This window comes from Sminthopsis crassicaudata, chromosome 5, assembly GCF_048593235.1.
Source record: "Sminthopsis crassicaudata isolate SCR6 chromosome 5, ASM4859323v1, whole genome shotgun sequence".
Lineage (NCBI taxonomy): Eukaryota > Metazoa > Chordata > Mammalia > Dasyuromorphia > Dasyuridae > Sminthopsis > Sminthopsis crassicaudata.
The window spans coordinates 312,452,379-312,480,377 of NC_133621.1; the positions used below are offsets into that span (position 1 = coordinate 312,452,379).

At 50.6% G+C, this 27,999-nt stretch overlaps 1 long non-coding RNA gene across 3 annotated transcripts; it reads left to right on the top strand.

The window, feature by feature from the left end:
- The first annotated feature begins 24 nt into the window (after nt 1–24).
- On the top strand, nt 25–27,997 carry LOC141545114 (uncharacterized). 3 transcript variants are annotated; one of them, XR_012482895.1, is made up of 7 exons: nt 25–364; nt 3,213–3,263; nt 10,521–10,573; nt 13,233–13,555; nt 16,014–16,213; nt 24,583–24,872; nt 25,437–27,997. It is a non-coding gene; the product is annotated as an uncharacterized LOC141545114 (long non-coding RNA). The 3 variants fall into 3 exon arrangements; XR_012482894.1 differs by lacking the exon at nt 13,233–13,555; XR_012482896.1 differs by lacking the exons at nt 25–364; nt 3,213–3,263; nt 13,233–13,555 and adding an exon at nt 9,177–10,270.
- Nucleotides 27,998–27,999: the final 2 nt, after the last annotated feature.

A 27,999-nucleotide genomic window follows, 5' to 3' on the forward strand; every position in this document is an offset into this window, starting at 1 on the left:
GGGAGGGGGAGGTGTCAATCTGGATTGGGCAAGGAGAGGACTTCCCAGGAGAACTTCAGGGAAGCTTGAGGAGATTCAGAGCCAGAATTCAGTGGATTCACAAGTCCAGCAGATTCACAAGTTGTAAAGGCCTGCTCATGGACTTCCGGGAGATTCACAAGTAGTATTGACTTCTGGGAAACCCACAATCCCACACTCTCGGAGGCAGAGTCAAGATTTCATTCCCAAGTCTACCTTCGTGCTGGCTGGAGACCCTCGGACAAGAGCTTTTGGGAATCCAAAGAGAGAGGAAGGCCTCTAGAAAGCTAGCCGAGTCCCCAAGTGAAGGAGACAAGACTTGAAGGAGAATATAAAGCATCTGGAGGTAAGATTTGGAAAGAGACAGTAAAGGACTTTAAGCCCTGGCTGCATTTTGGGTTATTGAACTGGAACTAAAACTAAGGCTACCTCCAGAAGCCTCCCAAGAAACCTCCTCCCAGAGAAGGATTACAATCTAGAGAAACAGAGCATTACAAGCAGGGGCAGCCTTCTGTCCTGGGGGGTGGCTACTTCTTTGCCACCCAATCTTCCCCATCTATCTAATAATGCTCCCCCAACTCCCTACCTCTTCCACCTCCTGGTCCTCTACCTCTCCTTGTATTACAGGAACAAAAGCTCCCTAATTGTCACCTGCTGTTCTGGGGATTTCAATACTCCCACTGATGCTCAATTCAACTGGCTAAACTACTTGCTAATCCCTCAGTGTCCTTAGACTGCCTTCACTCCAACTGGGTCATATACCCTGTTTCTTTGATTGTCTCCCAATATTCCATTTCTTTGATTTAAAAAAGAAAGAGAGCCGTCTGGCATTTCCCAGCTCACCATCCCCTCCCATCATTCCATCTCTCTCTCCTGATCCTATTCTTCAATCTCCCAGGAACCCTTATTGGCTGCCCCTCAGCTTTCTCATTCTCTCTGCTTCGAGCCCACCTTCCTCCTCTAACGCCCACCCAACAGTTAGCCAGCCCACTCTACACTGTCCTGACCTACCTGAATTCATCCTACCAGGTTTTTTTTTTCCTTGCTAAAATTCAGCCCTGAATGACTCTCACCATTTACCCCTTCCATTCCTATTCATAAGTCCCAGAATGCAGCTGGAGGAAGTCTCACAAGTGAAGTCATGTCAAGTCAACGAGCATTTATTAAGCTCACAAACAGATTGACTGCAACACAAATTATCCAGCATCAACTGGGCTCTCACTGAAGCAAGACAGCTCTTTTCTTTCTCCCTAATTGATTTCCTATCTCAATTCCCACAGAAGTTATGCCAGACCTTCTCATCTCTCCAAGTCCCCAGGACCTGACCTTTTACTTTACTGAAAAATGGAAGCCATTCAGTGGGAACTCCCTCTTCTCCCATCATCTAAGACTCATTGTTGTCCCAAGCTCTCCCGCTTTCTCCCCGTCTCTGACAATGTGGTGGCCAAGGGAAACCCCTCTTTCTGTGCTTCGGTGCCCTCCCCTACCCAGTTCTCTGATAATGGAATCCCCGATCATTAATTACCCCCACTCAAATCTTCAGCCTTCTCCCATTTATTGGCTTCTTCCATACTACCTTCAGCCAGTCCCAAATCTCCCCCATCGTCACACGAAACTACAGAATCCTTCAAAAGGCTCATCCCCTCAAGCTATGGGCCCTCCCCTGTCCTCCCTTTCTCTGGCCCCAGGTTGGAGAAAAGCTGCTTCCACCCCCTGCCTCCACCTTCTCTCCTCTCTCCCCACTCAGCCCTTTGTAATCTGGCTTCAAAGTTACCAGTCACCCCTTCTTCAGATCTCATCTTTCCCCATCTTAATCCTTCTCAGCCTCTGCTGCCTTTGACATCCTCTGGGTTTTGACATGCTGGTGCTCCTGGTTCTCCTCCCACCTGTCTGTCTGCTCCTCCTCAGCCTCCTTTGTCAGGCTCCTCATCGGCACCATGTTCCATAACTCTGGGTGCTCCCCAAGGTCCTGACCTAAATCTCCCTGTCTCCCTCTCTCCCTAGCCCTTTCTCTGTCTAAGGGTCTCTCTCTATGCAGACAGATTTCTCTCTTCATCTCCAGGCTCTCTCCAAATTTTGCATCACTAATGACCTATGGATATTTCCATCTGAATATCCTATAGACACTCAAAGTCACTGGGTCAGGCTGAACTCCTTATTTTTCCTCCCAGACCTGTCAAAGGCAGCATCCTCCTTGCGATACCCCAGGTGTGTAACTTTAGCAGCATCCCAAGCTCCTCATGCTCCTACAGATTTTATCATCTGACAAATTTGATCATTTTTACCTTTACATCTTTCATTTTCAACTCCCTCTTGCACAACCATCCCCTCAGTTCAGATTCCCCTCTTTATATTTATTCTCTCTGTAATTCTATGTGGATTCTTCTCTCCTTACAAAGTCAGCTTCTTGTAAGTAGGATTCTTTTTCATTGTTCCTTTTTTGTATCCCCAGTATTCAGCACACAGTAGGAGTTTAACAAATATTTGTTGATATGTGAAAAGTTCTACATTTCAGTGAAAACAATTAGTCCCACTAAATGTCTGTGTCCTTTGACCCAGCAATTCCACTGCCAGGGAAGTGAAGAGTGTGCAGAAATTCAGGTATTCAGAACAGTAAAGAAATGTAGACGAAGATGTATAGGGGATCCTTAAAATCAGATGTAGTCCAGGACTCCGGAAAAAATGTTTTTGTGCTGTGAAAAGCAGGGAGTAGGAGGAATCCTGTGAAGCCCTGTGAGACTCCCCTGAACTGATGCAAAGTAAAGTGGACCCAAGAAAACAATACACACGATGGTTAATAATAGCTAGCATTTTGTATGGCTTTTCCTATTTGCAAAATTCTTTACAAATCTTATCTCACTTCATCTTCACAACTCTGGGAGGTAGGTGCTGTTATTATCTTAATTTGACAGATTATGAAACTGAGGCAGACAGAAGTGAACCGCCCAGGATCACACAACTGCTAAGTGTTTGTGGCTGGATTTTAATTTATAGTCCTATCAATACAACAAGATGAAAGGAAAACCCAAACTATAAAAGATTGCAAAACTATAAAGCTTGACTCAAAGAAGTCTTCTCTTACAGAATATGTGGGTGTGGGGAATATTGTAAAAAATGGGTCAAGAGGATGCAGTGATTGGGTTTGCTGATATTTTTTCTTTTCTTTCTTTTTCTTTTTAAAAACCTCTTTATAGAAAGACATGGCACCTTGGAAGGGAGAGGAGTCAAGAGGATGCAGTGATTGGGTTTGTTGATATTTTTTCTTTTCTTTCTTTTTCTTTTTAAAAACCTCTTTATAGAAAGATACGGCACCTTGGAAGGGAGAGGAAAATTCAGGTGGTTTCCAAACCAAAGACATCAATAAATTCCATTTTAAAATAATTAGCCAGTTGTCTTGTGATAGGCACAGATTCCTAGACAAAGATCTCGGGGTCTTAGTGAAGAGCCAATTCCAGATTTTGCCCTGTATTTTTATCCTGTGTGCTCAGCACAATATCTAGTAATGGTCAACACTTAAGAGATGTTTTTTAAGTGACTGATAGAAGAGGAATCATCTGGGAGAGCCAATGTTATTACAGAGTGTCCAATGCAAGGAAAGGACAGTGCTGCTGCCCTCTGTCCTGAGCAGACTACACCAGGGGCAACCAGTCCTAGGTCCCTGCTTTAGGAAAGACATGGATAAGTTGGAGCACAGCCACCTAGAGGATGGAGGACTGCAGTTTATGTCCAGGTGGTAGAGGGTAAACTGAGGCTCAGAGGCAGGGACTCTCCTCCCTGTGGTTGCCCAGCTGGTATTGGGAGCACTCCGTGACTACAGCCCAGAGCAGAGAAGAAAGTTGTTCTCATTCTACCCTCCCCTCCAGGCAGTGCCCTGACAGGGTCTTTCCCACATGACCCCCATTACCAGCACAGTCCAAATGGGGCACCGGCTATCTGTCTACAGGGCTCAAGGGAGGCCCTGGCAAGGGTGGCGATGGCAGCGGCAGGGAGGGTGGACAGAGTCTGGATTCTTTGAGCGCAGGGGATGTAGAATTCAAAGCAGCTAGCTGAGGATAGGCCAAGTGCCTCCTCTGAGCCTCAGTTTACCCCTGTGTAAGATGGGGATAAGCACTACAGACCTGCCTCCCGCAGAAATCAGACAACAGGATGTCTGTGGACCCCACACCAGGACGTCCCGGTGTCAGGGGCTAGCCCAAATTGGTTCTGGAGAGCTGATTGTTAAATTGTCAGCCTGAACAGAGAAGGCTCAGAAATCAGCTACAAATCGGCCGCCATTTATTGTTTCCTTGCTTCACTTCTGGAAGCAATGAATGAATGCTATTAATGCAGAGCACCTGGAAAGTGAGTGCGTGCTGTTCAGGGTTAGGATTTTACTAGATGCTAAGGCGGTTGTCTGATAATTAACAATTCTCTAGTTCAGAGTTTACACCTTTAAAGGAGTTCACTCATTGGCCCTTTAAGGAGCTCCCACAAGCCCGGGGAGTACCCACAAGCCCATTCTCTGGGAGGATATAAGGAGCCAGTCAGTCTGGATTGGGTCAAGGAGAAGACTTCCCAGGAGAACTTCAGGGAAGCTGGAGGAAATTCAGAGCCAGGATTCAGTGGATTCACAAGTGTAAAGGAAAAGCCTGCTCATGGACTTCCGGGAGATTCACATCCAGGATTGACTTCTGGGGAACCCACAATCCCACTCTCGGAGGCAGAGTCCGATTCATTCCCACGTCTACCTTCGCACTGGCTGGGGGCTTTGGATTCAGAGGGAGCTAGAGCCTGGAGCTGGCTGGAGACACTCGGACAAGAGCTTATCGGGGAACCAAGGAAAGAGCTAGGCCTCTATTAAAGCTAGCCAGACCCCAGGAAAAGAGCCAAGACTTTGAAGGGCACAATAAAGGATCGGGATTTTAACTCCTGGCTGCATTTTGGGATTTATTGAACAGAACTGAAAGGAAGGCAGCCTCCAGAAGCTCCCCAAGAAAACAATGGCATCCTAGAGAAATAGAACTTCACAGCTCAGGCCCTCCCCTTCCCCCTTTTATCAGGTGGGCGCAGGAAAGGGCTTATAGTGAGCTACACAAGCCAGGATCTGGGGCAGGATTTGAACCCAGACCTCTGGGTTGGGTTCCAAGGCTCCATTCTCACATCTGCTTATGGAGATCGTCCCCATTCTGCAAAATGGGAAACTGAGGCTCCGAGAGGAAACTAGTAGCTGGAGAGCACTTCAGCCAATCAACAAAATGTCCTTGAGACTAATAATCCCTGCGGGGGGGGGGGGGGGGGGGACTTCCATTCACTGAGCCAAAAAAGCCTCCCACACCCCAAAACCCGCTGAGCCAGGTTGGGGAAGGCTCAGGACTGATCCTGCAGGAAACAAAGGCTTTTTGGGAGGCAAAGGGGAAGGCAAGATTAAAGCCCTGGCCCAGTGTGCCCACTGCACCACCCTGCCTCCCATGCTGCCCTCCCTCTCCAAGGATAAAGGACAGCTCCCGGAGAACAGGTCCTGCTGTAATTAAATGTGTGAGGGATGGCTGAAAGAACAAAGGAAGGGATGAAGTGAGCAAAAGGACAAAAGAACGGATGACGACCCATTGTCATTTGCACAAAAAAAGCAATCAAAAACCAAAGAGCTTTTTTCCTGCTCTGACCTCAGTTTTCCCATCTGTGAAAAGAGGCCATTGATGATCTGAGGTCCCTTCTGGCCTGAGGAGCCTCAGCTCTAGTCTCGGCCTTGTCATTCTTACTATTCAGGGCGGGGAGAGAAGCCCTGCTCCCCAGGGCCCTCAGTTTCCCCTTCTGTAGCAGCTCAGATCTCTAGACTGCCTTCCGCTCACACAATGTTGGGGGAAGGATTGTTCCGTGATCCCCAGCAGCCAGCTTGGGGGCTGGGCCACAATCCCCCCCCAGTCGCCCTTCCTCCCTTTTCCCCTTTGCCCCTCCCCTTCCCCCCGCCCCAGCTTTTTAGTCCTTTTTGTGAAGGCATAATGAGAGCCAGACGGCCAGCAGACGGCCAGCCGGGACCGTGTGGGTGCCCAAGCCCGCAGCCGCGAGGATCCTGGGCATGTACAGACAGCGGAGCCGCTCTCCTTGGAAACGGCAGCCCCGGCACACAATCACAGCCCCTGCTTTGCTCCCCCATTCAGAGCAGCCCCCTGCCTGCCAGTGCCACCCCCGGGACCGGGCCTGCCAACCTGCCTGGCCCCCTTCTCCCTCTCTCACCCCACCCCTCCCACGGGACCCTGGGAACCCGCGGAAGCGACGGAGGAGGGCGTGGATGGGAGGCAGCCCACTCTGCGTGTCTCTGGGTCCCTGGCTTTCTCTGGGTCCATTGCTTGGTGCATCTCTTTGTCTGTCTGTCTGTCTGTCTGTCTGTCTGTCTCTCTCTCTCTCTCTCTGTCTCTGTCTGTCTCTCTCTCTCTCTCTCTCTCTCTCTGTCTGTCTGTCTGTCTCTCTCTCTCTCTCTCTCTGTCTCTCTATTTTTCTCTAGATGTCTCCTTGTGTAGCTGTTTCTCTTTCTCTGCCTCTGATTTCTCTCTCTCTGTTTCTCTGCCTCTGTCTCTGTCTCATTTTCTTTGGGTTTCTCTCTCTCTCTGTCTGTCTCTAGGTCTTGTCTTTCTGTCTCTGTCTCTCATTTTCTGTCTGTTTCTGTATCTCTGTGTTTTTCTGTCTCTTTGTGTTTCTCTCTTCCTACCTCTCCTTTCTCTTCCCCCCTCAGCACATTAGCTCCCAGCGGCTCAGCTCTCTGTGGATGACGCCCCGATTCTCATAGGCACCCCGACTCTCCTAACGCAGACTCCTTCTCAAGGTCTAGATCTGGAAGCCCAGCTGCCTCTTGGCAAGCTGGATGTTCTTTGGACATCTTAGACTCCCAAGAAAACAGAATTCCTGATTTACTCCTCAAACTTCCCTGTCGAGGGCACCCCTTGCCCCCTCCGGGTCTCACCTGGCAACCACCCGGCCATCTTCACCCTTTCTCACCACCCCCACATCGCATCTGGAGCCAAGCTTCTGTCTCCAGCCTCCAGCCTCTTTTTTTCAATCACACGCCCACTCCCAGATTTCAGGCCTCCAGAGCCTCCCTTCCCAGTCAGACAGTGCGCTCCTCAAGGGCAGGGACTGGCTTGGGCTTCCTCGGTATGCTGAGCACTTGGTACCGGACTCTAGGTCACCTCATAAGGGTTTCCCCATCTCTCTTCTCCAGCCCTTCTGCATGCCAACTGTGTTCCTCTCCCTTCTTCCTTGCACAAGGCACTGCCTCCTGTCCCCCATGCCCCCTTGCTGTTCATCCACCTCTTAGAGTCCCTACCTCCCTTTAAATCCCAATTCAAATATCACCTCCAACCCCTAGCTCCCAGGTCCCCTAAAAACTACTTAGTATTTTCTTCCTATCTTTTGCATCATTGTTCAATCATGAGCGACTCTTTGTGACCCCGTTGGGATTTTCTTGGCAAAGATATTAGAGTGGTTTGTCATTTGTTTCTTCAGGAAACTGAGGCAAACAGGGGAAAGTGCCTTGCCCAGGGGCAAGCTGGTAAGTGCCTGAGGAAGATGAATCTTCCATGTACACTTTCTCCTCTGCAGCCCTCTGGCATACACTCCCTCATCGAGTGTACATTTCTTTGGGGCACTTTCCCTTCGGGAGCACAGAGCACCAAGCAGGTGCTTAATATATGCTGATTGTTGCTAGACTAAGTTCCGGAGGGCAGAGCTAGGACCAGAGCCCTGAGACTCTCAGAAGCGCGGCCCTTCCGCAGCCATCGAGTCTGAGTCAGCCATGACCAGGAACTCCCTCCAGACGCTTCCAGAGGGTCCTCGTGTAAAAGTCTCCAACCCTGTCCCCCTGAGGAAGGTGACCCAGCCGCTGAGGCTGCTTTAATTACCGAGACGCTTTTCCTGACACCCGGCCCGAATCAGCCTCTATGCAGATCCCCCTCCACACCTCTGCCGAAGGTCTGGGGCCAGGCAGACCGAGGCTGACCCTTCCTCCCCGCATTCGCCCTCTGGATATACACCTGCGAGTCCTGTGTCCCCCCTGTGACCTTTCCTCTCCAGGACAAGCTGCCCGGTTCTTTCCACTGCTCCCCGTCGTGGCCAGTCCCCGCCCCGACTGTCCCCTCGACAAGTTCCAGCGTTGTTAGTTTCACCCTAAAATGTGGCATCTGGAACTAAACTAACCACTGACGAGACGTGGCCCAGGAAACGTCTCTCCCTTCATTCGGTTCCTGGAGCCGTCTGGCACTGTCCCAGGTGCTGACTGTCCAAAGAGGAAATAAGCAAATCCCTGCCCTCATCGGGCTTTTTTTTGTCAGGCTGGAGGCGGGGCCACCAGCGTCCTCCTACGGGCAAATGAAAACCAGCCGGTGAGGGATGAAGTGCCCCACCCCCACCGGCCCACAGCCATCTTAAACTACGCTAGGAAGCATCTACATCATGGCTTCCATTTCAATTATTTTCTCTTTCTACTAACCCTAACACACCACTCTCCTACACAGGAAGAAACCGAGAGAGACAGGGAGAAGGAGAGAGAAAAGAGGCACAGAGACAGGGAATAGAGAGGGAGAAACAGAGAGACAAAGGCAGGGACAGAAAAAGAGAAAAAGCTGGACTGAAAACTACTGAACTGCAGCAATGCAACGGAAGTGCGCTCGCTGCTCCAGGCCAGGTGGGAGAAAGGCCGAAGGCAGTGAGGTGACGCCATGCTAGTCTTCACGCCTGTCCCTCTGGGGTAAATCTAAGGGCCGCTTTGCTTGCCTGACTGCTCTGTCACAGGGTGGGTTCCTAGCAGATCACGGACGCCCGGACCCTCTTCGGATGAACTGCTGCCTCCCCCCATCTTGTACTTCCCGAGCTCGGTGGGGAGACCTCAAGTGTAAGACTCTAGATTAAGTGTCAACTTATTCCTCGGTCAAGATCCTTCCGAACTGCATCATTCAGGGTCGGGCAGTCCTTCTAGTTTGGGGTCATGCACAAATTTGGTGAGGGAGACTGAGACCTGGCTGCGTGGGACTTTAGGAAGCGTGCTCGTGGGAGCCCCCGTCCGTCCTCAAGGGTCCCCTCTGAGAGGACTGCCTCATCGTGCCGGGAGGGAAAGGGTCCACATCAGCAGAATACCTGGTGCAAGGAATGGGTTAAGACGGTTCCCAGGGCATGCTGGGTCTCTGGCAGCCCAGGGCATGCTGGGAGTTGTAGTGCTGTGGGTTGCCGAGGCCAGGGGGACTTCCCTCCCCTTCTCTGCTGCTGCTGCTGCTTCTGGGGATGCGCTGCTGCTCCGGGCCCTCCTCTGTCTCCAGCTCCTGGCCCTGCTGATGCTGGGCTGTGGCAGCTGGCCCAGCCGGCCCGGCCAGGAAGGCCGGCATTTCCGGGTGTTTTTCAGGAACAAGGGGAGCTAAGCAGGACAGAAACTCAGTGTGGGATCCACCCCGCCCGTCTCCTCATCCTAGAAGAAGCCACACACTGGCAGGGAGGGGTGGAAGGGATCTCTCCGACCCCCATGTTTTCCCCAGAATGAAGCAGGCCCAGAGAGGCGTGGTGCTTTCTCCAAGGTCACACAGCCACCCACTCATCAAAGGGCAGAGCCAGAAGGAGCCAGCCCAACTCCCTCATCTCCCAGGAGGAGCGAGCCTGCAGGCGTGCAGAGCCAAGTCAGGCTCCCCTCAGGGGCTGGGATTTGTCCTTGCAAAGGACAGCCCAGAGCCCAGGCCAGGGACAGTGGCCCACTGGCCTGCCCCTCTGGTTCATTCCCTGCCACCCAGGGAGCCTGTGCAGGGCAGGGGAGCCTGGCCTTCCCGGGCTCTGCCTCATGGAGGAGCTTGGGCACAGAGCAGGGATGGAGCAGCAGCAGCCTGGCCTCTGTGGGCTCTCTGGATCGGGCCCCAGGCCCGCCCAGCATGGTGTGCCACATCAAAGAAGGCGCTGTGCTCTGTGAGCGAAGGGAATCGCAGCAGCTCAGAGGACATGTGGGATGCCCAAATTTAGAGGCATCTTCACTCCAAATGTTCACAGGCACTCTCTGTGCCCGACCTGCCGGAGCGCCTTCCCAGCTCGTATAGTTCCGATCAGCTGGCATGAGGGATAAGGAACAGAAACTTGACTTCTAAATATCAGCAGGCCCCAGACCTCGCCCTTGAGGAGTCCCTGTGACTGTGCTCTTCAGCCATTTTCCAGTCACTCTCTGTGACCCCATTGGGCCATTTCTTCTCCGGCTCATTTTACAGAGGGGAAACCGAGGCAGATGGGGTGAAAGGCTTGCCTCTCCCAGGTAATAACCTCACTAACGTCCAGGTCACTGGGCATGGGGGCCAGCGAGTGCTCTAGGACGATGGGAGCACATGCACAGTCCCCTCAAGCCAACAGAGCGTTTGAATCTGAGCTGGGCCGTGAGTCCAGAAGGACACGGTAGCCAGTTCAGCTCTATAAGCTTTTATAGAAAGTCATAAGCTTTTACAGAGCTTTTGATACAAGTCGCTTTGATCTGAGTGCTTGGGCTAATGGACCTCATTCTGTTCTAGGTGAGAGCCTGGGCTCACAATGGCGCGGCCGGACTTGGGGGAGACGTCACTGGGTGAGTACCAACGTGGCACCGTGTCTGGTGGATCTGGCAGCCTGGGGAGGAGGGCTGGACTGGGCAGGGAGGTGAGAAACCTGGAGAAGCCGGGCCAAACCCTGCACAACTTCAGCCTTTTTCTGGAAGCTGGCCCTGAGAATGGAGAACTTCCAGGCTGATAGGCACACCAGATTCCTCATTCAACTTGAACTCAGAGACATTTCCCCAAACCTTTGGTTATCGTACACTTAGAGAACCCTAGCGAATCAAATAAAAAACTATTAGAAATAACCCAAGGGAGGAAATTTACATTTATTTCAATTCAATTTCATTTTATTAATAAATTATATAATAAAATTAATAAATTATTAATAAAATGGATGTGACTCCCATCATTCTAGCCTCTCGAGCTCTTTTTGGTTGCTCCCAACCTTTGGGGGAGAGCCCGATTCAGTGTCATCTTCAAACTTTAGAATTTTTTTTTCTGAGTTGGAGTCATTGATTAAAATGTTGAGGAGCAGGTCATTCACTTTCTTATTTTTCTTTCTGTTATTTCCACTTCTATCTGTAAAGGGCACATTGGGGAATCCTACTATTATAATTTTTCTATCTATTTATCACCATAATTCACTTAACTTTCCTGGAAGGTTTAGGTTCTTTGACATTCATTGCTTATATATTTATTATTTTTATTTCATTATATAGAGGGCCTTTAAGCATAATACTGTATCCTTGTTTTTCTTTTTCTTTCTGTTTTAGTTCAACAAAATACAATAAATTCTGTCTAGATCTTCAAAACACAATTTTTAAAAAATCAAATGTTGAACAGTACAGACCTCAGGATAGCCCTTTCTCGAGGTCAATAGCTGGCTATATGCCCAACTAGTTAGCCAATTTTGAAACTACCTAAAACTATATTGTCATCCAGAACATCTAGAATGGAGAGTTTAGAACCCAGAAGAGAGCTGGAGACCGTCAGGCCCAGATGTCCGTCAGGAGCTTCTTCCCCTGCCTCCCTTCCCATTACACTTTGGGGTTGCTCTCGTTTTTTTTCTTGCATTTTTCCAAAATGTGCCACAGTTCAATTCTATCTGCCCCATCCCTCTGCCAACTTCCCTGCATGCTGGTGGTGAGACAGAAAGAACGAGTCTAGTCCCAGAGGGAGGGACAGGGACTGATGAGGGGGTCTCAGGGCTGGAGCAGGCTCTGACTCCTACCTCTGGGGCTTTGGTGGAGGAGCCATGACTCAGCATCAAGGGCCCCGCTTTGCCCGGCGGGCACCCAGACTTGTCAGGGCTTGTGCCAGCTCCTCCCTGATTTCCAGATGAAAGTGGCCGGTTCTGACTGAAGGATTCCTGTTGTGCTGGGCTCCCAAGCGCTGACCTTCACAACTCTGAAGGAAGGGCAGGTGGGGCAGCATCTCCCCCAGAAATCTCCACATCCTCGAGTTCCAAAGGATACATTATTCTCAAATTCCAAGGAACTTCAGTGCCAAGGGCCGACATTCCTCCCAAGCTCTTGGGGTGGCTAATTTCAGCCTCCCAGTAACCTCACAAGGGAGGCCATTCCAGTGTGATTGCCCTCCCCATTGTCCTGGAGAGGAGTCTCCCAAAGCTCCCTTGACCCCATGTCCCAGCATCCCATTCCAGATCACCTTTCTATGGATTTCAACCACTCTCGAGTTTAAGGGTCTTTCGTGGTCTTAACTTAACAAATCTTAACTTGAAGACCTCCAATAGTGAGAAACCTCTCCCCAAGGACTGAGAGCCTTCCCTCTTTGAAGGCTGTCTGGGAAGTCCTTCCTCCCCACACATCCCCCCTCCCTCACCTCTCCCCTGCTGCTGGGGACAAGAGGGACAAAGTTAATCCCTCTACTCTTTCTGACTCTTTGAGGGAGCTTCAAAGACTTGAGTACAATGACCAGCTCCCCAACTTGATGGGCTCCTGTTGAAGCCAAACCTCCCCATTTCCTTTAAGCGAGCAGGGAATATTGCAGCCTCCAGCTTCCGATTTGGGATTTTGGGGTCAGCCACTGGGATCACTTTCCCTCATAGACCCATTTTTCCTTCTGGCCCCTAAACAACTGAGACTTTCGTTAGCCCTTTGGGGCGTCCTTCAGAGCCCAGAGGGCCAGCCTGGGAACTCGGCCACAGCCCTAGACAGCAATTGTGTGAGAGAGGTAGTCTCAGCCCATTTTCGGGGCACTTCCTGGCTGTGTGACTCTGGACAAATGCTGGGATTCTCTGAACCTTCTCCATGACTGAAGTGCTCTGAGCTTGGCAGCTTGAATGGGTGTCTCTGAGTGTCCCCAGTCTGTCCCCGGGGGATCCCCCAGGCAGGGCTGCTTGTCCGGCCCCTCGCTCTTGCTTCCACCTCCTTTCCCAGATATCACTGGGGCTCCCGCTCTGTGATGTGGGGGTGTGAGCAGGATCTGTGCCCCCTCCCAGGGGAGCACTAGGCCCCGGGCCAGAGGGATCTCTGGGGGAGAGGGGGAATGGGAGCAGGAGCCAGAAGCCGTGGAGAAGGAGCCGGGGTTACATCACCCAAGGCCACGTAGAGCTCAGTCCAGATGAGGTCATTCGCTGCTTTTCTCCAACAGGGCCCGGCTGGGGAGGGACGCAGAGCTCCCAGACTTTGGGGAAGGGGCTAAAAGCTGCCACATCTGCTTCTCCTCCAGGCCCGGAGGAGCAGCTCTCTGGGAAAATGCGGCCTCATCTGGAAGGCAGGAGCAGCGATGAGCTCAGCCCTCAGCCCGGGCGTCCAGGTGGCGACCCTGGCCCCCTCCCAGCCGGCTCTGGGGCTTTCCAGCTCACCCAAGCCCATTCCAATGAGGTCATCCTGTTCTGGGCCTCCGACCGCGGGACCCCCCCAGGATTCGGTTTCACGGCTGGTGGGTCAGACAGCTGCCCTTCCGCCTGGGGCTGGGCCTAGTGCACCCTGGCTATGGGCAAGCCCGCACGGCTACCCCGGGGGCGGCTCTGGCGTGCCTGGCAAACAAAGGTCAGCTCCTCTAGGATCCTCTAGGATCCAATATAAATTCGTTTTGATATTTAAGGCCCTTTATAACCTGCCCCCGTTCCAGACTTCTTGCACAACGCCCCCCTCCCCACCCTGACAAGGTGGCGCTGTCTCTGGCTGGCTCCCCCACACCCAGAATTCTCTTCCTCCTCTTCTTCTCCTGGGCAGCCCTCAAGTCCATCCCGAGGGACCTCCTTGTAGAAGGGGCAAAGTAATCAGTGTTGTAGTCATTCGCCTCTTCTCTCCTTACTACACCTGGAGCAGGGTCCAACTTTGGCCTTCCTCTGTCATCCCACAGTTTAGCCCAGGGTGGGGCCCATAGGCGGTGCTTAATGGTCATTGTTGGCCCAGCCCCTTGTGCTCTATGGGCCTTAAATATAAATATTTGGGGAGAGGATAGCATTCATCCCATCCCCCCTCAGGGGTCTCTGGTGGAAAAACCAGACTACACCATCAAAGGACCAGAGAAACCACACACACACTCCTGTCTCAATTATTCCTTTCTGTTGCCCCCTGCTGGTGGTCCCTGGACTCTGCAGCTTCCCTCTCTTGTTTTCTCCTTTCCTCCCTCCCTCTCTCCCTCTCAACACTAAGTTTTATTCATTTGAAGCCTATGAAGCATCTATTTGCCAGCAGGTGAGCCGCTGGGGGCAGGGACTCCATCATTTACACCTCCCTTCATTTTCTGGCATGAAAAAAATGAAGGAAATGCTCGGCTGGTGTCTTAGGGCCAGACAAGCATCCTTGGTCGTCACTGGGAAAGACTGACCTACTGACAACTTAGGGCTGAGGATCTATCACTTGTGTCATTATGGGTCAGCCCCCAACATCCCCTGCCCTGCTCCCATAATCAGGAAAATAGGAAATGGGGGAACGGAGCAATGCCACGCAATCTTCTTCCCACACCCAGCCCAGTAGTACCCTGAGATGCTGCAGAGGACAGTCTGAAGGTCTGGGATCACCACTGGGTGAGGGAGCACGGGCGGCTTTCCCCAAGAATCCTACTTCAGCAAGAATCCCCTGTCACAGCATCTCCATTCCCCTGGTCATCCCCCCCTCCCCCCAGTATGGTTTCCTCCCTCTATGCCTTTGCTACGTTGCTGGTCTTGATGTCTGGAGCACCAGCTATCTCCAAACATCTAAAGAGATGTTATGTGGAAGACAGAGTAACCCTAATGGGTAAAATTAGGTACAAGGAGGGGGTGGGAAAAAGCTGTCAACTCATGTCACTCTCAATCAACCTGTGCATTGGAGAGCATTTATGAACTACCTACTATGTGCTGGCTCTGTGCTGAGTCCTGGAAATATGAGCAGCGCTCACTTCATGGTCCCTGATGTCACCAGCCTTCCCTTGTGGGGAAGATCTTGCCCTGGAGGGGCTCACAGGGCACCTGGCATATAGGAGCATCTAAGAAATGTCTTTTCAGTTCCACAAAATTGCTTTTCTTTCTTGTTCAGAACCTCCGTTCAGCACAGTGCCAACACAAACACACACTCACATACTCACACACATACATCACATTCCCACATATTCACACACACACACACACACACACACACACACACACACACACACACACACACTCACTCACACTCACAGTCTCTCTGCCTGTCGCTCAGAGCTGTCTGTCCTGAGGCTTGGGCAGAGAGGCCAGAGAGAGGGGCCGGGCCAGGCTTCCTGGTTAATGCTCACCACCTGTTCCCTGAGGGCTGTGTGTTCTTGTCACCATGGCAGCAGACAGGTAAAGTCTGGGATCCAGCAGGTCCTCCTGTTTCCCAGGACTGGGGGCCCTGCCTGTGCAATCTGCATGCACTCAGGAGATCCTGAAGGGGAGGGGGCAATGGGGCAGCAGGACAGCTGTGTCCACACTCAGCTCGGGGCCAAGACCTGCATGGATGCATTCCATGTCCCTGCTGCTCTTTGCCTCGCTTTTGTGGGCGACCAAGTGTCCCCAGATCCACTTCTGTGGTGTTAATGCAAGGGCAGCTGGGGACAGGCTGCTACAGCTCTCCCAGGATCCAAGAATATCTGAGGTACACAGGGTCTCAGCTGCTCAGCTAGCCCCTCCCTGACAATAATCCTCCCTATTTTATATGCTTTTCCAACTTACATTTGAAGTGGTGGAGAGGCATTCCCAGCTCAGAACCCAAGAAAAGGGGTGGGGAGTCATTGGCTGATTTCTAGTTTGGGATGTGAGCAAACAGCACCCCTTCTCTGCCCCCAATAAGCCCTCCTCTTCTTCCTCAGGAAATGTCAATCCATAAACAGATATTTAGGTTTATTTATTTTTTACTTTTTTAATATTTAGCTTTAGAAAGCCTATCTATACGTCTGGCTAATGCTCTCCAGAACCCAGGGGTTGGGCAACTGGCTTCTTTAATATCTGCCCTGATTCTCAGGGTCCAAATGAACCTCCTCTTTCTCTGAAACAATTTTCAGGTCCATGAAACGTGGCCATCGGATAAACAAATATACTCAGGGTCCTAAAGGCAAGAGCTCTTCTCTCAGTCTCAGCTTGTCCAACTTCAATCAGTCACAACAAAGTTGTCCTGGTTTGTGCTGATTATGATTGACTCTTTCTTCTCTGCCATTCCTTCGAACTCCGTTGCAGAGATTCTACTGGATTTTCCACAATCAAGGTCAGTGTCTCTTGCTCTCCACATTCTGAGAGGCAGAGCATGGGGGGCTAACATGATAGCTGGACCCAAGATTGGCCTTAGGTCTGGTGCTGTCTCTTCTACCTGCTTGAATGGCTCACACGAGTTCCTTTGCCTCTAAGAACCTCAGTTTACTCCTCTATAAATTAGGGCTGGGAATTTTCCAACACTGCCTCCCCAAGCTGCTGAGTCCTAGATCCAGATAAGAAATGGGAGCGGATCTTGACCTTCCGTTATTCAATATTGTACTCAAAATGTTACCTTTAGCAATAAGAGGAGAACAAGGAATTGAAGAAATTAAAAGTGGCCATGAGAAAACAAAATAACCATTCTTTGCAGATGATTTAATGGTATATTTAGACAATCAACTAAAACATTACTTGAAATAATTAACAATTTTAGCAAACTTGCAGGACATAAAATAAACTACATAATCATCCGCATTTCTAGATATTTCTGACAAAGTCCAGCAGCAAGATTTAGAAAGAAGAATCCTCTTTAAAATAATTGTAGACAACAAAATATTGGGAGTCTATTTGCCAAGACGATATAGACACAATTACAAAACAGCTTTCACACAAATAAAATCAGATCGGAACAAATGGAAAAATATTTATGCTCATGGGTAGATGGAATCAATATAATAAGAATGACAATTCTATGCCATACAAATCAAATAAAAAATCGGTTTTATACTGCTAGAAAAAAAATAATGAAATTCATCTGGAAGAACCAAAGTTCAAGACTATCAAGGCAATTAATAATTTTAAAAAGATCAAAGAAGATAGCCTAGCTATACCAGACTTCAAACTTTCACAATGAAGTGATCATCAAAAAAATGATGCTGGCTAAAAAAATAGAGTGGAATATCAGTGGGAAGGATTAGGAGTACAATACACAATAGGTGATGACCATATTAATCTGGCATTTGGTATATCCCAAAACCCAATCTTTGGAGACAAGAACTCACTATTCGGCAAAAATTGCTGAAAAATAGGAAAGCAATTTGGCAGAAACTAGGTATAAACTAACATTTTACATCATATACCAAGATAAGGTCAAAATGGGCACATGATTTAGATAAAAGTGATGATGTAAGCAAGTTAGGAGGACATGAAATACTTTACCTATCATATCTATGGATAAAGGAAGAATTTATGACCAAACAAGAGATAGAGAGCTATTTGGAAGTAAAATGGATAATTTTGATTAAATTAAATATAAAATGTTTTGCATAAAAAAAACCAGTGCAGCCAAGTTTAAAAAGAAAAGCAAAAAGCTGGGGAAAATGTCACAGCAAATTTCTCCGCTAAAGGCCTTCTCTTAGAACTGAGTTAAAATTTTAAGAAGATGAGGCATTCTGCAATTGATAAATGGCCAATGAACAGGATAAAGAAATCAAAGTTATCTATAACCATATTTGTTTAAATTATCTAAATCACTATTGATTAGAGAAAGACAAATCAAAATAACTCTGAGATGCCACCTCATATCTTTCAGATTGGCTATAATGACAAAAAAGGAAAGTGGCAAATTTTGGAGAGGATATGGGAAAATTGCGATGGTAAAGCACTGCTGGTAGAGTTGGGCTATAGGAAATGACCACCTGAATGGCTTTAGAAAAATCTGGGGGCAGCTAGTTGATGTAATAGAAAGAGCATCAACCCTGAAGTCAGGAGGACCTGAGTTCAGATCTGGCCTCAAACACTTAACAGTTCTTGGCTGTGTGACTGTGGGCAAGTCACTTAATCCCAATTGCCTCAGCAAAAAAAAAAAAAAAAAAAATCTGGAAAGATTAACATGAACTGAGTCAAAGTGAAGTGAGCAGAATCAGAATATTGTACACAGTAACAGCTATGTCAACCATCAACAGTGAAAGACTGAGCTATTGTCAACAATACAATGTTCTCCGAAAATGACACACGATGAAAGATGCTTTCCAGGTCAGAGAAAGAATTGATGGAGTCTGAATGCAGATTGAAGTATACTACTGTTTACTTTTTTTTTCATGTTTTTTTATCTGTGCTTTCTTTCACAACATGACTAATGTGGAAATATAATTTGCATGGCTCCATATGTATAACCTTTATCAAATTGCTTGCCTTTTCACTGAGAAAGAAGTGCAGGAAGAGACTCAAGAAGATTTGGGACTCAAAATTTAACAAAGGAGTTAAAAAGTATTTTTACACGTAATTGGGGAAATGTTAAATTTAAAAAAAAAAAAAGAACTATTAGGAAATTGTGTGACTGAGTTCAAATCTGGACTCAGACACTTAATACTTCCTGTGTGACCCTAGACAAGTCACTTAAAATCTCAATTGTTTCAATCAAAACACAAATAAACAAAAATATAGACCAAATAAGTGCAAGGTCTAACATGGAGGCACTAGTTGGCTAAGAAGAGGAGACATTATTAAAGGGATTTTGAGAGAGAGAGACAGAGAAAGCAGTGGGGATCCCCAGAAACTTCATGTAGGACAGGGATGTCTGGGCTGAGCTTTGAAGCAAGTCAGGGGTTCTAAGAGGCGACGATGAAGGAGTCCATTCCAGGCCTGGGGACTGGCCCCCATTAATGGCAAGTAGAACATCGGGTGTCAGTCTGATTGGGACCGGACCCTAGAATGAGTGAAGGGGAATAGGAGCTGGACAGGAAGGCAGCAGCCAGGGCTCCAAGCACCACGGTTTATATCTGCTCCTCGAAGTACTGGCGAGCCATAGAAGTCAATAAACGATGAGTTATCGATCAGTCAGGCAACAAGACATCTATTAGACCTACTGTGTGCCAGGCACAATGCTATGCGCTGAGGATAAAAGAGCAAAACATGAACTTTTCGCGGCTCCCAGGGATCCGACAGCCCAGGCAGCATCAGAAAAACTTGGGAAGCCTTTCAAGGCTTGACTCTGAGGCCCCCACCCTGGGTGGGAAGAGGCTGCCCTGGGCGGTCACATGGCCGCCCATGTGTTTGATGGTTACAGGAAAGAACGGGCTGGGGTGGGAATGGGGGGGGGGGAGTGGGGCCGGGAAATTTTTTCAAATAAGAAGAAATAAGGCATTTGTTTTCTTTTTTAAAGCAAGAGAACTAAGCTTAGAGACTGGCTAGCTTGAAAGCTAGCACAGTGACCCAGCAGGGCAAATGATTTCTCCTCTCAGTCACTGTTTCCTCCTTTCCAAAATAAGGGTGATCGTGCCCATGCTACGAGCGGCAGCCAAGCCACGGGGTGGCAGTCCAGACCGTGGGGTGATTGCGCCCGTGCTACGAGCGGCAGACAATGCCGTGGGGTGATCGTGCCCACGCCAGGAGTAGTAGATGAGGCTGTGAAGTGGCTGTGCCCACGCTGGAGGTGGCGGCCGGGGCCGTGGGCGATTGTGCCCATATTAAAGGAGGCATCTGGGGCCGTGGGGCGATGGCGCCCATGCTGTGAGTGGCAGATGAGGCTGCGAAGTGATTGTGCCCATGCTGGAGGTGGCGGCCCGGCCGTGGGGAGGAGGGCCCGCGCTGGGATCCTGGGTGGTCCTGGGGGGGGGTGGGCACCAGCATCTGGGCCCACGTCTGCATCACCCGGCGCCCGGCCTCCCCGGAGTCGGCAGAGCAGAGGAAGGAATGTCAGAGCTGGGAAGGCTCCCTCGCAGCCTTCCCAGGATGGGCCGCTTCCAAAGCGGGTTTGAGTTTCTGTATCCTTAAAGGACCCAGCATTCTCCCCGCCCTGCCCCCTCCGCCCACCCCCTTCTTGGCAGGGAATGTGGCGGGAACGCCAAGTTCAGCCAAGATAGACAATATAAGAGGAATGGGGCCCCATGCCAGACTGCGAGAGAGCAGGCCCCGGCCCCCTCCCCCACGGGACTTACACAGGAAGGCATTAAACACACACACACACAGAGCTCGCTCACTCCCTTTGTCCTGGGATGAACTTGTCAGGGTTTGTGCTTTTTTCTCCAAAGGCAGAGAGACCCACTGGACTCAGCTTCCAGACAGACGATGGCTCCATCAGGGGCTGGCACTCGGAGCCTTGGACGCTGCCGTGGGCAGCTGAGCCCCGAGCCAGGAGCCGCGGGTTCAAGGCCAGGTGCTATCGCACATGCGCCAGCCCAGTTCCTTCCCCTCTCGGTTCCTCCTCCGTGGAATAACAGAGAACACCCGGCCGCTTCCTTCCAGGACCGGGGAAGCTGGAGCGGGCTCTGCCGGGGTCCAGGGCCCAGCGTTCGGGGTGGGGCCGTCTGCGGACGCGGGAGGCTGGCGTCGGGGCTCCGGCCGATGCCCCTCTGCCCGTCCGGCCCTTCCCGGGCCCACGGCCATGCTGACCCCCAGTCACACCCGGCGCCCCCCTTCCAGTCCCGGGAGCCGGGGGGCCAGTGCTGCCTGTCAGTCCGAGTGTTTATACCCCTACTGTGCGCCACCGTGTGTGATGAATTCAGGACGGCCTCTGCTGCCCTCAAGGGGCTTCGGTTCTTCTGGGGCGTTCACAGGCAGATCCAAAGGAAACAAAGCTCTTCCTGCAGCCCTTCTGCTCAGAAACCCACCCCAACAACTTCTCCTCCTGGATCTGTGAAGCTGGTGTGGGGGTGCAGGGCGTCCCTCAGAATTAGCTGTGGATGCCCGGTACCCCCGCCCCACTTCAGTTTGGTTCAACTCCCCGGACTTTCAGCTACAGGAGCCTGCCACGTGCTCGGCTCCCCTGGGTGAGGGCGGCCTGGGCCTCCGTCCAGAGGCGGATAGAGGAGGGACCCAAGGCCGGCGGAGACACAGGGGAAGCAGATTTCGCACAGTATCTGGTGCACAGTAGGTGTTCAAGCCTCTCACTAACTATGGACCACGTCCGCAGTGTTTTGCATTTGTTAAATATTTGAGCAAATTATGCTGTAGGAAGAAAAACTAGATTAGTCTTTTATACTACAAGGAAGTCAAGGGTGACAGAGCTGGGAGGGTCCTTAGAGCAAGGGATGTCAGAGCCAGAGGGAAGCTGGGACAGAGAGTATCAGAACTGGGAGGGTCTTAGAACAGGGGACGTCAGAACTAGAGAGGCTTAGGCAATGGAGCAAAGAACCCCAGAGCCCCACCTTGGACCTCCGACGTTTCCTAGCTCAGAGCTGTCCGTCCAACCACAGCCCTCACTATTGAACCAGATTTAAATGAATTTAGGAAGCATTTAACCAAATAAATAAATACTGGGGGGCTCTAAGTCACTAAGGAGTCCTTTGGAGTGATTTATCTGAACTTGGACATGACCGAGTTCATGCAAATTGCCATTTTAAATGAAGGATCCGAGGTCTGGTGCCCGAGGCATGTAGCGAATGAGGGAATCGGACCCGGGCTCCTTTTTGGCCCCAGTGGCCGGCCGGAGGCCCTGTCTCACCAACAGGACTCCAGCCCCCTGTTTACCCAGACGTCGGCCCTCCCAGGGCCCCGGGACCAAAATAGCCCATGAGAACCTCCTCCCCTCCCTCCCGGAAGCCTGGATGCTGGGCATGGCACTGGGCTGGCCCCGGCCCCTGGGGAAAGACAACATCTGATCGGAATCAGGACTTCCCACCCACTCAAGAGTCCGGCTCTGCTTCGGATTATGAGTCCCAGCCTCCTCCCGCTCCAGCCGGAACGGGCCGTGTGGCCCCTGGTCCGGGCAGGGGCAGCTGCTCCACACTAAGGGCAGGGAGCCGGGAGCCCCCTCTGCAGCTCAGGGCCCTCTCGGGACAAAGCCTGAAAATGCACATCGGAGCATCGAATGTCAGAAAACCGCCGGATGTGAGGCAGGGGAGCCTCTGTGGGCTGAGCCGGCACGGAGTCAAGAGCTCAGCCTCTGGGCAGTCTCACGGGGAACAGAAATAGAAGTAGATCTGGAGCAGCCTTCCTCCCCTGCTCTTCCACTCCGGCCAAACCAAATGCCTCCTCCTCCAGGAAGTCTGCTCTAATCCCTTCAGTCTGGAAGGATCTCAAAGCCCTGTTTCAGACTGTCTTGCTGATGAGTTATCCCCCTCCCGGGTGATGAGCCCAAGGAGAAAACATCACATTTAATGTGGACTTTGCTTCTCCCCCATCTGCACATTGATAAGATTTGCACTTGATAAGGTATATATATTGCTGAAGCAATAGGGGTTAAGTGACTGGCCCAGGGTCACACAGCCAGGAAGTGTGAAGTGTCTGAGATCACATTTTGAACTCGGGTCCTCCTGATTTCAAGGCTGGGGCTCTATCCACTACGTTACCCCGTTGTCCCCAAGATGATGATTCTTCTTCTTCTTCTTCTTCTTCTTCTTCTTCTTCTTCTTCTTCTTCTTCTTCTTCTTCTTCTTCTTCTTCTTCTTCTTCTTCTTCTTCTTCTTCTTCTTCTTCTTCTTCTTCTTCTTCTTCTTCTTCTTCTTCTTCTTCTTCTTCTTCTTCTTCTTCTTCTTCTTCTTCTTCTTCTTCTTCTTCTTCTTCTGTGAATGAACACATGAATGAACAAGAGCTGGTAAAAACCTCTTTGCCACAGATACCCTGGATCCAGGTGCGCGATCAGGTGGATGCGGTTGTCAGTGTCTCCGCCAGGACTCATTTGGACACACGCTCCAGACTGCGCCTTGTCCCTAATCCCCGGTTCAGCCCCCAAAGCGGCAGGGAAGGGAAGAAGCCCCGGATCTGATTTCCCATCGCCTGAGCTCTCCCCACGGGAGCAGGGGCCGAGGGCTGGGAGCCCCGAGCCACCCAGCCGCGGCAGGGACAAGCAGGGAGGGAGCCGGCCGCCTGCTCCAGCTCTCGGTGGGAGCGGCGGGAGGTCAGGCGAGCTGTCCCTTCAGCATTTAGGGCCTCTTCCCCGGTGGGAAATGGGCCCACCGGGCTGTCCACATCTCAAGGTGAAAGGGTGGAATTGGGACGTGGCTAGCGAGGGCCGCCCAGCGCCTCTCATCCCCTTCCTGCCCTTCCTGCCTCTCTCAGCATCTAGACAGAATGCTTGGACCTGAGGGGGCTTCTCTGGCCCTGGGAAAGGAGAGCCTTTCCACCTACCGGGTGTGTAACTGATCCCTGTGTGGCTACAAATATAAATATAACATTTCTACAAACATAAATACTAATACAAACAGAAAGCGGCAGCTATGGCACCTAGAAAGAGGAATTTAGACCAAAGCCTTTGTGTCCTTCATAGACAAACTCCTCTTGGAGGGAGGAGGATACACTGACTCAGGAAGGTTCTGCTAGTAGAGCCCCCCAGGTCTTGTATGTCTCTCAAGCCGGGAAGGCTTGGTGCTGGACTCGCTGTCTACTGTCTAAGGACCAGGCTCAGGGCAGCAGCCAGAGAGGCTTCTCTACAGACGGCTTGTCCACGGGGATGGCCGGGAGGGTGAGATTTCTTCTAAGGCACAAGTGGGCTGGAACCTGAGGTCACCGACACAGAGCGTGGACCACCGATGTTCAACTAGTGATTTGGAGAGCCAGGTTGTTTTTGTTGTTGTTGTTGTTTTTTTATTGCATATTCTTGTGTGACTGATCTTGTTGATAGGTTTGGGGGACAATATCTTTGGTCCAGACACAATGGTGATTCCACTGATATAATGAACTCTTGGCCAAAAATCTCTGCCTAGGGGCAGCTAGGTGGTGCACTGGCCTTAAAGTCAGGAGGCCCTGAGTTCAAATCAGCTTCAGACAATTAACACTTATTAGCTGTGCGATCCTAGGCAAGCCACTTAATCTCAAAAAAAGGGAGGGAGGGAGGGAGGAAGGAAGGAATGAGGAAAAGGAAGGAAAGAAGGAAGGAAGGAAGGAAGGAAGGAAGGAAGGAAGGAAGGAAGGAAGGAAGGAGGAAAGGAAGGAAAGAAAGAAGGAAGGAGGAAAGGAAGGAAAGAAAGAAGGAAGGAAGGAAGAAAAGAAGGAAGGAAGGAGAAAATTTTTTCCCACTCAGACTGTTCCCTACTCTGTCACTCCTAGGAGTCCTGAGAGATGCAGGAACTTATCCAGGGCCACACAGCCAGGATGGATTAATGGCAGTACTTGAACCCAGGGCTTCTTGTCTCTAAGGCTAGCCATAATTTTTAGCGGAATTTTAAGTTTTTAAACAAAATCATATTTTTTAAAAAACAGAGAAGTAAAAAACCAAAATTGGATGAGGGACTCGACAGCTGATGCCAGGCTTTCTACGTGCTGATTAACTTTAGTCCGCTTCGTTAGGAGAGCTGGCTCTCTGAAGGGGCTGGGGGAGCGCAAGGGGAGAATGAAGGAGACAAAAACCCAAATCTGTTTAACAATAAAGAAAATGAAGGGTTTGGCTTCAATCGTGGCTAAGCTGCCTTCTCCTTTCTGCCCAGTGATCTCCCCCAGACTGCCACCTTCTGGCTCCTTAAGAGACCGCAGCTGTCCACCTTTGTTTTCCCATCTTTATTTTAGGTCCGGGGCTGGTTCCGAAGAGTCCGGAACCGGTGCTTTCTTCCCTTGCTGAGGGATGACCTCATCTGCTCCCTCGGGATCTCAGGCTGCATGACTCGCTAGGTCTGGAACAGAGTCGCGCAATGAGTTCATTTTAGTTGGCTGAGCACCTTCCACTGAATCGGAGAGCTGCCGGATCCATGGTTGAAGCCTGTTGGGCCTGGCAAGCCCTAGCAGAGCTTTCTGAAGCCGGAATCATGGCCACGTCAGGAAAATGCTGGGGTCTCTGATAGGAATCACAGCAATCACTGGTATTTCAAAAATGTTTTCCTTTTTTTTTTTTTTCTCAATAGTATTTTATTTTTCCAAATACATGTAAGGATAGTTTTTCTTTTTGTTTGTTTGTTTTTTTGTTTTTGTTTTTTTTTCCCCTGAGGCTGGGGTTAAGTGACTTGCCCAGGGTCACACAGCTAGGAAGTGTTAAGTGTCTGAGGCCAAATTTGAACTCAGGTCCTCCTGAATTCAGGGCTGGTGCTCCATCCACTGCGCCCCCTGGCTGCACCTGCAAGGATAGTTTTCAACATTCATTTTTTTTTAAATTTAATTTTTATTTTATTTTATAATTATAACTTTTTTTGACAGTACATATGCAAACATTCATTTCTGTAACATCTTGTGTTCCGATTTTTCCTCCCCTTTCCCTGTCCCCTCCCCAAGATAGCAAGCAATCCAATATAGGTTAAACATACACAATCTTCCTGAACATATTTCCAGATCTGTTACGTTGAAAAATCAGGCCGAAAGGAGAAAAACACAAGAAAGAAACAGCAAACTTTTTTTAAAGGTAATAACACTATGCTTCGATCCACCTTCAGTCTATTTGCAGGTGGCATTCTCTATCCGAGGGCTGTTGGAATTGTCTTCGGTCATCACGTTGCTGAGAAGAACCAAGGCTGTCATAGTTGACCATCATCTCACTGGGACTGGGACCACTTCCCGTCTGCCTCCTCTCCAGCCCATCCAATGGCCATTTCCCCTCACTCCCTCAGCCCCTCAGACGACTAACTGGGAGGTGGAAGGTGCCTCCTTCCCCAGCCAGAGCCCCCTCCCACCCCCAGCTCCATCCCAGCCCTTCCTGCGCGGCCTCCCCACAGACCGCCGGGAGGATGGAGGCTGCTGAACCACTCGTACCACAGCAACGATATAGACAAGCAGTTCTGGAAGATGGGGAGCGCCAGTTGACGTGATGACCAAGCACAGCTCTGGAGGACTGGTGATGAAAGCCTGCCGCCCTGCTCCGGTAGAGTGCCACACACTGAGGGCAGATGGGCCCGCCAAGGCTTGACTACGCGTTTCCAATGCGCTCCATGCTTCTTGCTTTCTCGGTGGGGGAGGGGAGGAGGTGGAAAGGAGAGAACTCAGACCAGAAAATTAAATAAAATTGAGTTTTTCAAAAAAGAATACAAACTCCTGGAGGAGAGACATTGGCTTCCTCCAAGCTAGCTCTTTCTCTACTCATCTGTTTATCTGCTCATCTGAATTTTGTTTGTCTGCCAGTTTATGCACCTTCTACTCCAGACCTTGCATTTTGTCACGGAGGAGAGTCAAGTTTGCCACGGTGTTGCTGAGCTAATGAGGAGCCCTTCAAGATATCTCATCCACTTTGCTCACAACTTCTCTAGCAAGTAGGGACAACTGGGCATGAAGTACATAGAGACCTGAGTTCAGATCCAGCCTCAGACACCTAATAGCTGTGTGACTTTGAGCAAAATGAGGATTGCCTCAGTTTCCTCATCTGTAAAAAAATGTGCTGGAGAAGAAAATGGCCGATCACTCCAGTATCTCTACCAGGAAAACCCAAATGGGATCATAATGAATCAGATAGGACTGACCAATAAATAGTGGCAACCTCTGACAAGTAGCTGCTGCTCCTGTTTTTTAGACCTTGCTCCGGGGTCACTTGGCCATCAGATGGCAGAGCCCGCTTGTCTGGCCCCCACGCTGGCCCTCTTTTCCTTCCCTGTTCCTTGGGACCTTGCCCAGTCCCAGGCTAATCCCGAAGGAAGCCATCGGTGGTGATCATTCCTGGTCCGAGGGGCCGATGGACACGCTGACGGTTCCGGTCACATCCTCTCCAAAACGGAAGAGTTGCTAAAATTCCCTTCCATCCCCATGTCCCGCACCTCCCCCCCCAACCTCCTTTCTCCCTCGGGATGGGCTCATCTTCTTTCCTAGACCACGGACAGCCTCTTGACTCTTCAGCTGGCCAGAGGATGGGCCGGAGAGTAATCCCTTTTCCGGGCTAATTTTTTGTTTGTTTTCAACATTTACTCTTATAAGATTTTATAATCTTTTACATGGAGCTCGGATGACCCCTTCTGGCTCCGGGGCTATCGATTTCTCTTGTTGGCTCTCGTGGGACCCTCAGCGGGAAGGAATGGGCAGAACACAGGAAGCGGCTTGCCCAAAGTCCCACTGCCCCGCGTGGCCACTTGGTGGTGTCTGCCCAGGGTCTCAGCCCAGTGGGCCTGGGCCCGAAGCCTGGATCACTGGACTTTAGGAGCAGGGCTCCCTCCCTCAGGTCTGGCCTTGGAGTAGCGATCGGGAGAGAACAGTCTAACCTTGTGGCCAGTGATTGAGCTTCTGTGCAATGGGGACAACATGTTCCCAACATGGAGTTTTCCTGAAGCTTAGCCCTGGCTGGATCCACCCCTGCTCAGGAAAGTACAGGAACTCCCTCTGCCCAGCTTGGAAAGCCCTCCGCAGTCCGGCTCCCACCGCCTTACCAAGGTTATGACCTCGCAACATCAAGGTCACTATTACAAGGTCTGTGCCTCCTCTTCACACACTCTGTGGTCCAGCCAGGCTGGCCATCTCCCACCTCCAGGCCTTTGCCCTACTGCTGTCCTCCCCGTCGCTCCTCCTGCTTCCTCCTTTTAGACTATTTAGCTGCTTCTGAGAATCATCTCCTCCTCCACGGGGCACCCACTGCCCCCGTTTTTGGCATTTTCTTGGGCGCCCCTGTTATTTTTCCCAATATGATGTGAGCTCTCGGAGGGAAGAAGCTCCTTCTGTATCCTTAGTAGGAGGCACAGAACCAGACACACAGTAGGCTTTAATAAACATGTGTGAATGAATGGGGATACTTGGGAAACCTTTAGGTATTAGAAAAATGGGCGCCATTGTTATTTGTGCTATTATCTGCATTCTAGATGCAGGATTATCCGGGAGCCCCCCGCTCCCCCAAGCCCCTGTCTCGGGCTCAGAGGTCAGGGCCAGGGAAGGCTTCTCTGCCCAGAGCACCCTGGGGCCCTGGGTCTCAGCTGGGCCGGGGTCTCACCTGAATCAAGTTCTGACATTAGAACAATCCGAGTGCATTAGCAGCCGACGGCGGTCTGGCTCCCCTCGCCTTCTCCTGCTAATGGGCTCTGGCAATTC